We start from the raw sequence: 16,145 nt of genomic DNA on the forward strand, positions 1-16,145 counted from the left end.
TCTGGCCAATCATTAACTCTGCTTACCTGCAGGAATGACAATACATGCAATTATAGGGTAAATTGAGTTCAGCTTGACAAATTAACTTCCATCCAATTTTAAGTTCTCAAGTGACCTGTTTTGTTCAAAATCATTCAATTTGGAACAGGACAATCCTCAATTTATTGGAAGTGCAATATATGTTTTCATTTTGAATGCCCAGTGCTTTCAGCTGATTTAATATTGTGTTACCAGACCTTAGCCATCGCAATAACACCAAATGCTGCATGTGTTGGAAATCTGAGATTGAAACAGAAAATGCTGGAAATACTTTAAGAGAGAGAGAGAAAAAAGCATTATTAAAGTTTCACATCAAGCGTGAAAAATAGCACCACGTTTTCTGACCAGCACACTGCAAATTCCTAGACTGAAACCAGAATCCTACACTCAAGCCACCTTTAACAAACAGTTCATTATTGCACTCATTTGAATTATTCTTCCTCTCTACTTACCTTTGTTTTCTTTACGTATAGTTACCACCCTTTTTGCTTTGTCTCATTACTTTTCTCATTTTTATTGGGCCGGCCTTTTTAACCTTGATGCTCTTTCCTTGCTCTCTCTGCGGCAATTACATCCCTCATTTTTGTTCATGTCAGATAAAAGATCATTGGCCTGGAATGTTAACTCTTCAAATGTATTGCCTGATCTGTTGAAAATGTTGACCATTTCTGATTACTGAACATCATCAGTTATCAATGTGACATTCCCTCCATGATGATGAACATCATCATCATCAATGTGATATTCCCTCCAAGATCACTATACACCGATCAGCCAAAACATTATGACCACCTGCCTAATGTGCTGTGGATCCTCCGTGTGCAGCCTCATACGCAGCTGGGTGCGGTGCACTGTGTATTGTGACACATTCCTCCCGTGACCACCATTAAAATTTTCTGTGACTTGTGCCACAGTAGACCTTCTGTCGGTTCAGACCAGATGGGATAGCCTTCATTGCCCTCGCACATTGATGAGCCTTGGGCGCCCAACACCCTGTTGCCGGTTTGTGGTTTGTCCCTCCTCGGACCACTGTCGGTAGGTTCTCACCACTGCTAACCAGGAGCACCCCACAAGCCTTGCCGTTTCAGCGAAGATCTGACCCAGTCATCTGGCCATAACAATTTGGCCCTTGTCAAAGTCGCTCGGGTCCTTACTCCTGCCCATTTCTCCTGCATCCAACACATCAACTTTGAGAACTGACTGTTCACTTGCTGCCTAATATATCCCACCCCTTGACAATTGCCATTGTAACAAGATAATTAATGTTCTTCACTTTACCTGTCAGTGGTCATAATATTTTGGCTGATCGGTATAATTTTGTATTGGATTCAATAGGATATTGAAGGGGAAATTTTCCATTCTAATTAGACTGTCCTATGTGTGAATTTTGGCATTGTGTCTCTTCTGCATCCCGCAGCTCCGCTCTTGCTCCCCCTCCCCCCACTCGCAACAAGTCAATATTCAATAGTCGTTTATTTGTCACATACACATAAATGTGTAGTGAAATGAAACATTACCCGCAGTAGAACAATAAGACCAATAAGAATAATCAATAAAAATGCAATAACACATACAATCACAAACTAACACCAAACAAAAAGAAACATCCATCACAGTGAGTCTCCTCCAGTCCCTCCTCACTGTGATGGAAGGCCAGAATGTCTTTTCTCTTCCCTGCCGTCTTGTCCCGCGGTCAGGCTGTTGGAGTTGCCACGTCGGGGCTCCCGACATTGAAGCCCCCGCTGGGCGGTGAAAAACCCGCGACCGGTTCCAGGCCGTGCCGGACGGTGAACGGTCCGCGGCGGGCCGACCCAAGCCCCGCGATTCGGGGCGGGCGAACACGCTGCCTCTGCCGCTGCCGCTGCTCCCGATGTCGGCCCCCATCCAGGGGCCTGTGGGCTTCCGACGTCCACGCGGCCCGCGCCGGAGCCTCCGGAGACGAGTCGCAGCCGCTCCCGCAGCATCCGCAGGCAGCCAGCGCTGCAGGTGGTGAGTCCGGGCCGCGGGCTCTGCGAACCAGAGCCCAGGTGGTCCCAGGTGCATGGCCGGCGGTAGGCCGCAACGGGAACGGAGACACGACACAGAAACAAAGGTCGCGTCTCCATTCGGGAGAGAGAATTTTACAGTTCCCGTTTTCCCCCCCCCCCCCCCCCAAACATAAACATACAAACACTACACCATATTAAAACTACAATTCAGACAAAAACAACAAAAAACACAAAAGACAAACGGACTGCAGGCAAGCCGCAGCTGCGATGGCAGCGCTGGCTCCTCAATGGAACAAGGACCGGATCCCCCTCGTTCTCACCTTCCACCCCACCAGCCAGCGGATCCAACATATCATCCACCAACATTTCCGTCACCTACAACGGGACCCCACCACTGGCCATATCTTCCCATCCCCTTCCCTCTCTGCGTTCCGCAGAGACCGTTCCCTCCATAACTCCCTGGTCCACTCGTCCCTTCCTACCCAAACCACCCCAACCCCGGGCACTTTCCCCTGCAACCGCACGAGATGCAACACCTGTCCCTTTACCTCCCCCCTCAACTCCATCCAAGGACCCAAACAGTCTTTCCAGGTGAGACAAAGGTTCACCTGCACCTCCTCCAACCTCATCTATTGCATCCGCTGCTCTAGATGTCAACTTATTTACATTGGCGAAACCAAGCGCAGGCTCGGCGATCACTTCGCTGAACACCTGCGCTCGGTCCGCATTAACAAAACTGATCTCCCGGTGGCCGAGCACTTTAACTCCCCCTCGCATTCCCAGTCTGACCTTTCTGTCATGGGCCTCCTCCAGTGCCATAGTGAGGCCCACCGGAAATTGGAGGAACAGCACCTCATATTTCGCCTGGGCAGTTTGCGGCCCGGTGGTATGAACGTCGACTTCTCCCATTTTAGATAGCTCCTCTGTCCGTCCCTTCCCCTACTCCTTCCCAAATCTCCCTCTATCTTCCTGTCTCCACCTATATCCTTCACCTCCACCACCACCTATATTGCTAGTGTGACACCTGTGGCTTTAAACTAAGTAGTGGGGGGGAGGGGTTAACAAATTGTGAATATGAAGATGAGGTTAAAGGGAATACAGGAGATATTGCAGAAGACTCTCAGAAGAATGGGAACAGAAGTTCTAGAGGGGAAAAGAGATTAAGGGCAGGGCCATTTGTGACCGATGTGAGAGGGGAGGTAAGTACAGAAGTTAAAGTGTTGTACTTAAATGCGCGTAGTATAAAAAATAAAGTGGATGAGCTTGAGGCTCAGTTAGTCATGGGCAAGTATGATGTTGTAGGGATCACTGAGACATGGCTACAAGAGGACCAGGGCTGGGAACTGAATATTCAGGGGTACACAACGTATAGAAAAGACAGACAGGTGGGCAGAGGGGGTGGGGTTGCTCTGATGGTAAGGAATGATATTCATTCCCTTGCAAGGGGTGACATAGAATCAGGAGATGTTGAATCAGTATGGATAGAAATGAGGGATTGTAAGGGTAAAAAGACCCTAATGGGAGTTATCTATAGGCCCCCAAACAGTAGCCTCGACATAGGGTGCAAGTTAAATCAGGAGATAAAATTGGCGTGTCACAAATGTAATGCTACGGTGGTTATGGGAGATTTCAACATGCAGGTAGACTGGGAAAATCAGGTTGGAAATGGACCCCAGGAAAGAGAGTTTGTAGAGTGCCTTCGAGATGGATTCTTAGAACAGCTTGTACTGGAGCCTACCAGGGAGAAGGCAATTCTGGATTTAGTGTTGTGTAATGATCCTGATCTGATAAGGAGACTAGAGGTAAAAGAGCCATTAGGAGGCAGTGATCACAACATGATAAGTTTTACTCTGCAAATGGAAAGGCAGAAGGGAAAATCGGAAGTGTCAGTATTACAGTATAGCAAAGGGGATTACAGAGGCATGAGGCAGGAGCTGGCCAAAATTGACTGGAAGGAGGCCCTAGCAGGGAAGACGGTAGAACAACAATGGCAGGTATTCCTGGGAATAAGGAAGAGGTTGCAGGATCAATTTATTCCAAAGAGGTGGACAGACTCTAAGGGGAGTAAGAGACACCTGTGGCTGACAAGGGAAGTCAGGGACAGCATAAAAATTAAGGAGAGGAAGTATAACATAGCAAAGAAGAGTGGGAAGACAAAGGATTGGGACTCTTTTAAAGAGCAACAAAAGTTTACTAAAAAGGCAATACGGGGAGAAAAGATGAGGTACGAGGGTAAACTAGCCAATAATATAAAGGAGGATAGCAAAAGTTTTTTTAGGTACGTGAAGAGGAAAAAAATAGTCAAGGCAAATGTGGGTCCCTTGAAGACAGAAGCAGGGGAATTTATTATGGGGAACAAAGAAATGGCAGACGAGTTAAACCGTTAATTTGGATCTGTCTTTACTGAGGAAGATACACACAATCTCCCAAATGTTCTAGGGGCCGGAGAACCTAGGGTGATGGAGGAACTGAAGGAAATCCACATTAGGCAGGAAATGGTTTTGGGTAGACTGATGGGACTGAAGGCTGATAAATCCCCAGTGCCTGATGGTCTGCATCCCAGGGTACTTAAGGAGGTGGCTCTAGAAATAGTGGAAGCATTGGAGATCATTTTTCAATGTTCTATAGATTCAGGATCAGTTCCAGTGGATTGGAGGATAGCAAATGTTATCCCACTATTTAAGAAAGGAGGGAGAGAGAAAACGGGTAATTATAGACCAGTTAGTCTGACATCGGTGGTGGGGAAGATGCTGGAGTCAACTATAAAAGACGAAATTGCTGAGCATTTGGATAGCAGTAACAGGATCATTCCGAGTCAGCATGGATTTACGAAGGGGAAATCATGCTTGTCAAATCTACTGGAATTTTTTGAGGATGTAACTAGGAAAATTGACAGGGGAGAGTCAGTGGATGTGGTGTACCTTGACTTTCAGAAAGCCTTCGACAAGGTCCCACATAGGAGATTAGTGGGCAAAATTAGAGCACATGGTATTGGGGGTAGGGTACTGACATGGATAGAAAATTGGTTGACAGACAGAAAGCAAAGAGTGGGGATAAATGGGTCCCTTTCGGAATGGCAGGCAGTGACCAGTGGGGTACCGCAAGGTTCGGTGCTGGGACCACAGCTATAAGGAGTTTGTACGTTCTCCCCGTGACCTGCGTGGGTTTTCTCCGAGATCTTCGGTTTCCTCCCACACTCCAAAGACGTACAGGTATGTAGGTTAATTGGCTGGGTAAATGTAAAAATTGTCCCTAGTGGGTGTAGGATAGTGTTAATGTACGGGGCTCACTGGGCGGCACGGACTTGGAGGGCCGAAAAGGCCTGTTTCCGGCTGTATATATATGATATGATATGATATGAAGGGATTAAAGGCACCATTAGCAAATTTGCAGATGATACTAAGCTGGGGGGTAGTGTGAATTGTGAGGAAGAATCAATAAGGCTGCAGGGTGACTTGGACAGGTTGTGTGAGTGGGCGGATACATGGCAGATGCAGTTTAATGTAGATAAGTGTGAGGTTATTCACTTTGGAAGTATGAATAGAAAGGCAGATTATTATCTGAATGGTGTCAAGTTAGGAAGAGGGGATGTTCAATGAGATCTGGGTGTCCTAGTGCATCAGTCACTGAAAGGAAGCATGCAGGTACAGCAGGCAGTGAAGAAAGCCAATGGAATGTTGGCCTTCATAACAAGAGGAGTTGAGTATAGGAGCAAAGAGGTACTTCTACATTTGTACCGGGCACTGGTGAGACCGCACCTGGAGTACTGTGTGCAGTTTTGGTCTCCAAATTTGAGGAAGGATATTCTTGCTATTGAGGGCGTGCAGCGTAGGTTCACTAGGTTAATTCCCGGAATGGCGGGACTGTCGTATGTTGAAAGGCTGGAGCAATTACGCTTGTATACACTGGAATATAGAAGGATGAGGGGGGATCTTATTGAAACATATAAGATAATTAGGGGATTGGACACATTAGAGGCAGGAAACATGTTCCCAATGTTGGGGGAGTCCAGAACAAGGGGCCACAGTTTAAAAATAAGGGGTAGGCCATTTAGTACGGAGATGAGGAAGAACTTTTTCAGTCAGAGAGTGGTGAAGGTGTGGAATTCTCTGCCTCAGAAGGCAGTGGAGGCCAGTTCGTTGGATGCTTTCAAGAGAGAGCTGGATAGAGCTCTTAAGGATAGCGGAGTGAGGGGGTATGGGGAGAAGGCAGGAACGGGGTACTGATTGAGAGTGATCAGCCATGATCGCATTGAATGGCGGTGCTGGCTCGAAGGGCTGAATGGCCTACTCCTGCACCTATTGTCTATTGTCTATTGTCTTCCTTTGTCCCGCCCCCCTGACATCAGTCTGAAGAAGGGTCTCGACCCGAAACATCACCCATTCCTTCTCTCCCTAGATTCTGCCTGACCTGCTGAGTTACTCCAGCATTTTGTGAATAAAACAATGCTTACATGGATGGTGAGGACATCAAACTTTACCTCACTGCGTTCAAAAGTAAGGTTGTTGTGTTTTCTGACATCATTCAACTTCATCTAGCTTGCCCAAGATAAACACATACCATCAAATCTCTCTCCTGAGGGAGAGTAGAACTACAATCTCCAGTAGAATTCATGACTGGACCTTTGTTATAGTTGTTTTTTGGGCAATGAGGTGTTACGGCAGCCTAAACTGCAAAAAAGAAATGCAAACTACAAAAAAGAAAGATATGGATCATGTGCAGGTCGAGGAAATTAGTTTAACTTGGCATCATGCTGAGCTTGTGAGTCAAGGGGGCTGTTTCTGTAGAAACAAAGAACTGCAGATGCTGGTTAATACACAAAAATGACACAAAGTGCTGGAGTAACTCAGCAGGTAAGCCAGCATCTCCAGGAAACATGCTTAGGCGATGTTTTGTGTCGAGATCCTTCTTCAGACCCTGGGACTGAGGAAGGGTCTTGACCCGAAATGTCAACTATCCATGTTCTCCAGAAATCTGATCTGCTGAGTTACTCCAGCACTTTGTGTCCTTCTGGACCTGTTCCTGTGTTGTGCTTGTCCAGCTGATCAAGGTCCACTGGTTTTCACTGTCTACCATACGACCTAATTTACAAACTTACAAATCACACCTTGTACATTCTCATCCAAATAACTGATATAAATCACAAACAGCAATGGGGCCAGCACCAATCCCAGAGGCACCCCTTTGTCACAGCCTCTAGTCTGAAAAACAACCTTCCACAATCACCCACTGCTTCCTTCCATAAAGCAAATTCTGTATGCAGTTAGCTAGCTCTCTTGGAATTCCGTTTGATCTAACCTTTCAAAGCAGCCTACCATGCAAAACGTATCAAAGACCTTGCTGAAGTAAAGGCCTTTGACATGACATGAAAGGACAAAAAAGTTAGGCTGAAATTATGTCAGAACTGAGACATCATGCACATTGACAAAGATTAAACAAGCAGGTCTTCACTCTCATCAAAGATTAAACGGCAATATGGCAGCATCTTCAAGTTTATGAGAAGGCTTGTTAGGTAAGAAGTGTGAAGGCACATGCAAACAAAATCTGATTTAAGGGCCGGAGGTATAAGTAGAAAATAATCCGAATGGAGCTTAACAATATAAATATTAAGTTAGAAAATCCCAGTCATACAGCATGGAAGCAGGCCCCTCATCCAACTTGCCCATGCCCGCCAAGATGCCCATCTCCACTATTCCCACCTGCCTGCGTTTGGTCCATTTCCCTCCAAAACCTTCCTATCCATAAGTGGTTAGAAGGAGGAATTCGCTATCTCAAGGAGCGGTTGAGGTGAATAGTATTGATACACTTTAGTAGAAGCTAAATAAACACACAAGGTAGAAAAAAGTCGAAAGGGTGTGGTGATGGATTTATGTAATGAGGTGATACAAATTCATGTGCACCATAAGGTTTGGTACCGGAGGAGCTAAATGAACAGTTCATGAGCTGTAAATGCTTTGAGATATTTTAAATGTTTATTTCTTGAGAGGTGGACAAATCCTGTTCTCTTTTTCCTTCAACTTGGTGCTATAAGTCTTGATTTGCTGAGATAGTAATAAAAATTGTCATTTTAAATGAAAAACTTGACTATGGAACCTCATTGCACCAATTGCCAGTTTATTGAAGCTCCCTGTTGGACATATTGAATGAAAAAGCAATTTTAACAGCATGGTGCAAATTGTTTTGGGACATGCTCAGCAATTTCCCACTCCTTTAATACAGAGAGAATACGCAATATGCCAAAGAAAGTAATTACAGTTTGATGTAGTTCATTAACATTGCCAAACACCCATTTATCAATGAATAAAGGCTCATAATGATCTCAAAATCATAGGCTGCAAAGTTTGCAATGGACATTTAGTAAAGTGAATCTGATCTTATAGTAAAAATAATTTAAATGAAGTAATAATCCCCCCTTGACCAAATTGGTAAAAATGACAGATTACAGTAGAAACAAAGAACTGCAGATGCTGGTTAATGCAGAAAATGACACAAAGTGCTGGAGTAACTCAGCAGGTCAGGCAGCATTTCTGGAGAACACGGATAGGTAACGTTTCGGGTCGAGGGTCTGAAGAAGGATCTCAGCCCGAAACGTCACTAACCTATTTTCTCCAGAGATGCTGCCCGACCTGCTGAGTTACTCCAGCACTTTGTGCCCTTTCCAGATTACCGTATTCGGTTTAGACTTTTTGTCAATTGGAATTTATTTTGCCCATTTTTTCTAAATGTTTTCTGAAGAAACTGGTGTGTAGGTAATCAATGCTCGGCATGGACTCGGTGGGCCAAAGGGCTTGTTTCCATGCTGTATCTCTAAATTAAAAGAAGCTAAATGTGGCGTATTCATTTTTCCATAACAGTTAAAAGCATCTATTCTCCAAAACCTTTACTTAAATAACAGATAGTTTTTAATCGCCGGAAGTTCTTCTTCATTTAAAACAGTGAATAATAGAGGTCAATAATAAATTGTCCAATTGTTACCTTGGCAGTTCTTCCATTTAATCTTGAAAATCGCATTAAGGCTAAAGGATGTCTATCTAGATGCTTTATAAAGGAATTGCAGATGCTGGTTTCCAAAACAGCTTTGGTAGCTGGTGACCAGCATCTCTGACATCTTTCTCCCCTTTCTTGATCTTTCTGTCTCCATCAAACGGGACAGACTATCGACTGATATCTACTACAAAGCCAATTGGCTTCCACAGTTATCTGGACTACATCTCCTCAAACCCTGCCTCTTGCAAATACTCTATACCCCACTTTCAATTTCTCCATCTCTGCTGCATCTGCTCCCAAGGTGAGGCTCTCCATTCCAGAACATCTGAGATGTCCACTTTCTTTAGTAAACGTGTTCCCCCCCCCCCCCCCCCCCCCGCTGTCATAGATGAATCCCACACCCGTGTCTCATCTATGTCCCATAGTGCTGCTTTCACTCCCCCTATTCCCATACGGAACAAGGATAGAGTTCCCCTGATCCTGACCTTTCACTTCACAAGCCTCCGCAATTAACACATCAGAAGAAGAATGTGTTTGATGATTTGCAAAGGTCACCACAGTCAGATTGAGAAGACATTAGAAGTTCAGATTTTGTCTTCAAACTTTTTTGGTTGAGATGCGAGTTGCTTTGAAACGTACTTACAATCAAGCTGGAAATGAAGCCTTGTTTCTAATGACAGACCCTTCCTCACCTATGCTGCAAATTATTCAGCCTTATTCCAGCTCAAGTTTCAGAAGCTATTGCCCGATTGCTTGGAGTTGATGGGAATGGATCCAGAGTGAGTTGAACGAATGAATGATACTTTACTGTCATATGTGACAAGTCAGTCTGAAGAAGGGTCTCCACCCGAAACGTCACCCATTCCTTCTCTCCCGAGATGCTGCCTGACCTGCTGAGTTACTCCAGCATTTTGTGAATAAATCGATTTGTACCAGCATCTGCAGTTATTTTCTTATATCACAGTGGTATTCTTTGATTTCATACCCGATGTATGCAAAGAGTTACCACATTAAGGGATCAGTCTGAAGAAGGGTCTCCACCCGAAACGTCACCCATTCCTTCTCTCCTGAGATGCTGCCTGACCTGCTGAGTTACTCCAGCATTTTGTGAAATAAATACCTTCGATTTGTACCAGCATCTGCAGTTATTTTCTTACACGACATAAAGGGTGCTGACAAAGTTACAAAGTATCAAAAGCTATCAGGTTTACTGCTGTAGCAGTCCCTTTAACCATTATCGTACCTCCCACAGCCTCGGTGGTGAAGCTGGGCTCCGCAGCATTCACATCATGAGGCATGCAGACTTCCTGTGGCAGGAAAATACTAGGTGTGATATGAGCAGCAGATGCTGTGTAAATAAAGCTGTATCTTACAACTGGAGGCAACATGCAGTTTTTGTGCGATTGTGATGTGGGTCAATGTGTAACTCTGTCACTGTTGTTATCTTTGAACATCAAGCCAATGCCACCACAATGGGCCAATGCCACCACAATGGGCCAATGCCACCACAATGGGCCAATGCCACCACAATGGGCCAATGCCACCACAAAGTGAAATTGCTTATTTGGGAATGTCCACGAATTCAGCCTTGTTGGTCATGGGCAAGGAAACTGCTGTCAGTGCATGAAGTCTAAGTGAGATAATTCACCATCTACAGATAAATCAATAAGTTAAAATATTGGAAATGCTGTAGTGGAATTTTTTACTACATATATATTTATTTAGACATTCATGATGAAGGAATGAATAGCTACTTGCTCACATTGCCTTTACTGAGAAACATATTTCACATTTGTTTAAGACTGATACTTATGCAAAACTATTCCCCTTACATTTAACACACAAAGTGCAACACCTTGCATAGACGTTGTGGGTGGAAGGCCAGTTTCTGTGCTGTGCTTTTCCTTGTTCTACGTTTTGTTTTGAAAAAGTATTAAATCAATCTCTCTCTTTGTCCATGATTAAAGTTGTGCAGCTGTGTGACAAGCTCTGCAAACAACATTATTGCTCTTGTAAAACTCAAAACGTAACAGGGAGAAATGGCCAGTTGTACATTCATGTTATGGTTTTTTTAAAAACTCCATTTAGTCCTCGTCTTCCTGTAGTATTTCATAGAAACATAGAAACATAGAAAATAGGTGCAGGAGGAGGCCATTTGGACCTTCGAGCCAGCACCGCCATTCATTGTGATCATGGCTGATCATCCACAATCAGTAACTTGTGCCTGCCTTCTCCCCATATCCCTTGATTCCACTAGCCCCTAGAGCTCTATCTAACTCTCTTTTAAATTCATCCAGTGAATTGGCCTCCATTGCCTTCTGGGGCAGATAATTCCACAAATTCACAACTCTCTGGATAAAAAAGTTTCTTCTTACCTCAGTTTTAAATGGCCTCCCCTTTATTCTTAGACTGTGTCCCCTGGTTCTGGACTCCCCCAACATTGGGAACATTTTTCCTGCATCTAGCTTGTCTAGTCCTTTTATAATTTTATATGTCTCTATAAAATCCCCTCTCATTCTTCTAAATTCCAGTGAATATAAGCCTCGTCTTTCCAATCTTTCCTCCTATGACAGTCCCTCCATCCCAGAGATTAATCTCGTGAACCTACGCTGCACTGCCTCAATAGTAAGGACGTCCTTCCACAAATTAGGAGACCAAACTGCACACAATACTCCAGAGGTGGTCACACGCTCTGTCTTTCCTCTCATGCTCAGTCCCTGAGCATCTTAGCTGAAAGATGGCGACAGACATTTCCATGTCATGGCTAGGTTGTCAGAATACAGTGTAATATGACATATTGTGATACTGCTTGGATGCTACAGGGCTCTGTATCGTTTGGACACCACCCTTTTTAAAATTTAGTTTAGAGTTACAGGGTGGAAACGAGCCTTTCGGCCCACTGAGTCCGCGCCGACTAGCTACCCCACACACTAACACAATCCTACACACTCGGCAATTTACAATTTGACCGAAGCCAATTAACCTACAACCCTGTATGTCTTTGGAGTGTGGGAGGAAACTGAAGCACCTGGAGAAAACCCATGCAGGTCAGGGGGGAGAACGTACAAACTCTGTACAGACAGCACCCGTGATCAGGATTAAGCCTGGGTCTCTGGTGCTATAAAGCAGCAACTCTACCACTGTGCTGCCCAGATATTGTCTGAGGATGTGTGTCATTTATTTATAATGTTCTTGTTACAAAATGGTTTGCTGCTATGTGGTCACTTGACAATGAAGCCCGTCAAGAGTTGATAACCCTCGTTGCTGGTAATTATCTTGATGGTTCATGCCAAATGCTGGTGCTGAATAAAGGTGCTGTGAATATCTGCATACTAAGGAAACAGAATCCATATCAGTTGAAGAATATGGCATTGCTGCCATTAAACCCGACCACATTATTCATGCAATCAACGGCAACCTGCCCTACGGGGTAACCTACTAACCTTTGTACTCACTCTGCTGGCCTGTCCTCGGCCAGAGGACACGAGATGAAGCTACATGTGTTGGTGCATCAGGAGTGGCAGTTTATGGGAAACTGTGAAGTGTTGCTTTCATCTTCAGTGGTAGTCAGGAAGGTGCCTGACACACTCGTTAAGATTAATAGTCGACCTGACAAAGGTAAATGGATTCTTACCCTGTTATTTACCCAGACGAAGCAACAGAAGTTTAAAGTTGCCCGTAACAAACAATCAGTGTATAAGAAATGATAGCCACGGAATGCTGGAGTAAGTGTGGGAGGAAACTGAAGCACCCGGAGAAAACCCATGCAGGTCAGGGGGGAGAACGTACAAACTCCGTACAGACAGCACCTTTGGAGGAAAAGGATAGGTGATGTTTCAGGCTAGGACCCTTCTTCAGTGTATAAGTATTAATTAGGAAGATATTGTCATCTTTTTGAGGAAAAAGAATGCTTCAGTATTGTCAGAATATTTAGCATTATATCCTTTCCCAATGATGACTGGAATCTGTGAAATTCAGGGAACAATGACAAATCACACAATATCTTTGTTTAAGAAATGACACTGAGAGAGTCAGTGTCAGTCAATAATTTGGCCAATATTTAGGAAATCAGCTCATTAGATTTGTAAATATACCACCCATCTTAAACCAAGCCATTTAATTTATATTTCAGATCTGTGACCTCCAAGGAATGATTGTTTGGTAAAAAACAAATAAATCTAAAATAAAAGATGGTCATTCATTGCTACAGTTTTAATTCTGTCTGATGTAAACATTTTTAGGACATTGCTTGTGCTCATTTTGAATTGTTTTGGGTTGGTTGAAGCTCTCCTTTTTTTTTCTTGTATGTCCTTGCGTCATAAAGTGAAGCCATTCAGCTCACTGAGTCTATGTTTACCCTCAGAGCAAGCCCATGCCTCTACAACTTCCCTGTCATTGTAGGATGCAGTCTCGTTTTTAAAGATGCCCTTTCTATTCTATGAAATAATGGATTATAAAAATCTCCAATCTATATTTCACATGTGTCAAGTTTTATTTTAAGCAAGAAATCCCACAAGACGTCCCATTTAAAAATTCAAGATAATTGTTCTTCTGCTAGTTCAGTGCGAACTTGATGGAGAAGGCGGGACATAGAGTGAAGCAGGCATCAGATTGCCTGAGCAAGAGGCAGAGTGGCGAATAAATGGAAGGCAAGGTACAGTGGAGCTCCTGTTGGGAGCGGCCATGTTGAACTGAAGTGCTGTGTTGAGGAATAGTGCAACTTGGGACTTTGGCTCAAGTCTTCAGCGAGAATGGCTGAGGAAAAGTGTGCTGACATTTCAAGCCTGGAGCAGAACAGCAGCAAGCGGTAAGGGTAAATAGCTGTTGGGGATGCATAAAAAAGCGATTCAGGATCACATGATGTGCTGTAGCTGCATGATGGTGGGAGCTGGCGGATCCCTTGGAGGTTCCTGGTGAATACATCTGCAGTGAGTGTTGGTTGATCGAAGAACTCAGTGGGAGATCTTGCCTGATAAATCTGTTGGAATGCTTTGAGGAAGTAAATAGCAGGATAGACAAAGAAGAGTAAGTGGATGATGTTTACCTGAATTTTCAGACGGCCTTTGATAAGGGGATGGATGTGAGGCTGCTAACAGGGTGAGAACCCATTGTATTACAGGGAAGATACTAGCATGGACAGAAGGTTGGCTGAATGGTAAAAGACAAAGAGTGGGAATAAAAGGAGCTTTTTCTAGTTGGCTGCCAGTGACTAGTGGTGTTCTGCAGGGGCCGGTGTTGGGACCGCTACTCTTCATGTTGTACATCAATGATTTGGATAATGTAATCGATGGCTTTGTGCCAAGTTTGCGGATGATGGAAGATAGATGGGGGCAGGTAGTGTTGAGAAAGCAGGGGGTCTGCAGAAGGAGTTGGGCAGGTTGGGAGACTGGGCAAATAAGTGGCAGATGGGATACAGCATAGAAAAGTGCGGTCATGCATTTTGGTAGTAGGAATAAGGGTGTAGACTATTTTCTAAATGAGATTGGGGATTCAGAAATTGGAGGTGCAAAGGGACTTGGGAGTGCCGACACATGATCCCCCAAATGTTAATTTACAAATTGAATTGGTAGCAAAGAAGGCAAATGTGATGTTGGCATTTATTTCAAGAGGGCTAGAATATAAAAGCAGGGATGTAATGCTGAAGCTTTATAAGGAACTGGTCAGACTGCATTCAGAGTTTTGTGAGGATTTTTGGGTCCCATATCTAGAGGAGGGAACTGTTACCATTGGAGAGGGTCCAGTAGAGGTTTATGAGAATAATCCCAGGGATGATTAGGTTAACATATGATGAGTGTTTGACGGCTCTGGGCTTGTACTCGCTGCTGTTTAGAAAGATGAGGGGAGGGACATCATTTAAAAATGTATCGAGTAGCGAGAGGCCTGGTTAGAGTGGATGTGGAGAAGACGTTTCTATTAGTGGGAAAGTCTCGGACCAGACTGCACAGCTTCAGAATTAAAGGGTGTACCTTTAGAAAGGAGATGAGAAGGAATTTCTTCACTCAGAGGGTGGTGAATCTGTGGAATTCATTGCAACAGACAGCTGTGGAGGCCAAGTCATTGGGTATTTTTAAAGTGGAGATTGCCATGTTCTTAATTAATACGGGGGTCGGGTTATGGGGAGAAGGCAGGAGCAGGGCCGTCTTAACGCATGGGCCTGATGGGCACTTGCCCGGGGGCCCACGAGCATAGGGGCCCCATGCTGATCTGTGTATGTTAAGTGACTTGCAATAAATAAATACTACTTTAAAAATGTAGGTTCAATAAGTGCTTTTTTCGCAAAATTTTCGGTCCCTAAGTGCTTCTCACAGCGATCTGTAAGTGCTTTTCGCAACAATGTAGCACCCTAAGTCCATCGCTAAGTGCTTTTCGCCGGCACGACAGGGGGGGGGGGGGGGGGCTGGTAGGGAAAGGGGGGTGGGGGAGAGTAACGGTAGGGGCCCCAGTACACTGCTTTGCCCGGGGGCCCATAATGCTGTAAAAACGGCCCTGGGCAGGAGAATGGAGTTAGGAGGGAAAAATAGATCAGCCATGATTGAATGGCAGAGTGCGCTTGATGGGCCAAATGGCCTAATTCTGCTCCTAGTACTTCTGACCTTATGAATAGCAGAGTGGACCCAATTGGCTAAATGACCTAGTTCTGCTCCTATGACTTATGAACTTCTATAGTCTGTGACATCAGAACCCTCTCATTAATAATCTTCACTGGCAACAACCTGATTGGTAACAATTTGGAACTCATTACTCAGACAATGCCAAATATTGAGTATGTAATGAAAAATCTTTCAACACCAGCTCTTTGCGTATTAAGTGGCACTCACAGGGTCACAAGGTAACTATTATAAAAAGCTATATTGTATCTTGTGAATTTATTTGTTGAGATCACTGATCAAACCAATAATTTTGGATTACTTTGTATGATTGTATTTAGATTGAAATCCTTTTACTTTACTGAGAACCATTGAAATCCCATTTAAAAAACAAAACCACGTAGAACATCATGGTCAGGCATAACTTGACATATTTTTAAAAGTTACTAAGTGGATGTACTGTGGACTCTCAAGATATACTATGCTTTCAAATTGCACAAAATGTATTATTTTTTAGTTATGCCACTGACTCCTTGATATAATA

Source organism: Rhinoraja longicauda, chromosome 5 (assembly GCF_053455715.1).
Source record: "Rhinoraja longicauda isolate Sanriku21f chromosome 5, sRhiLon1.1, whole genome shotgun sequence".
NCBI lineage: Eukaryota > Metazoa > Chordata > Chondrichthyes > Rajiformes > Arhynchobatidae > Rhinoraja > Rhinoraja longicauda.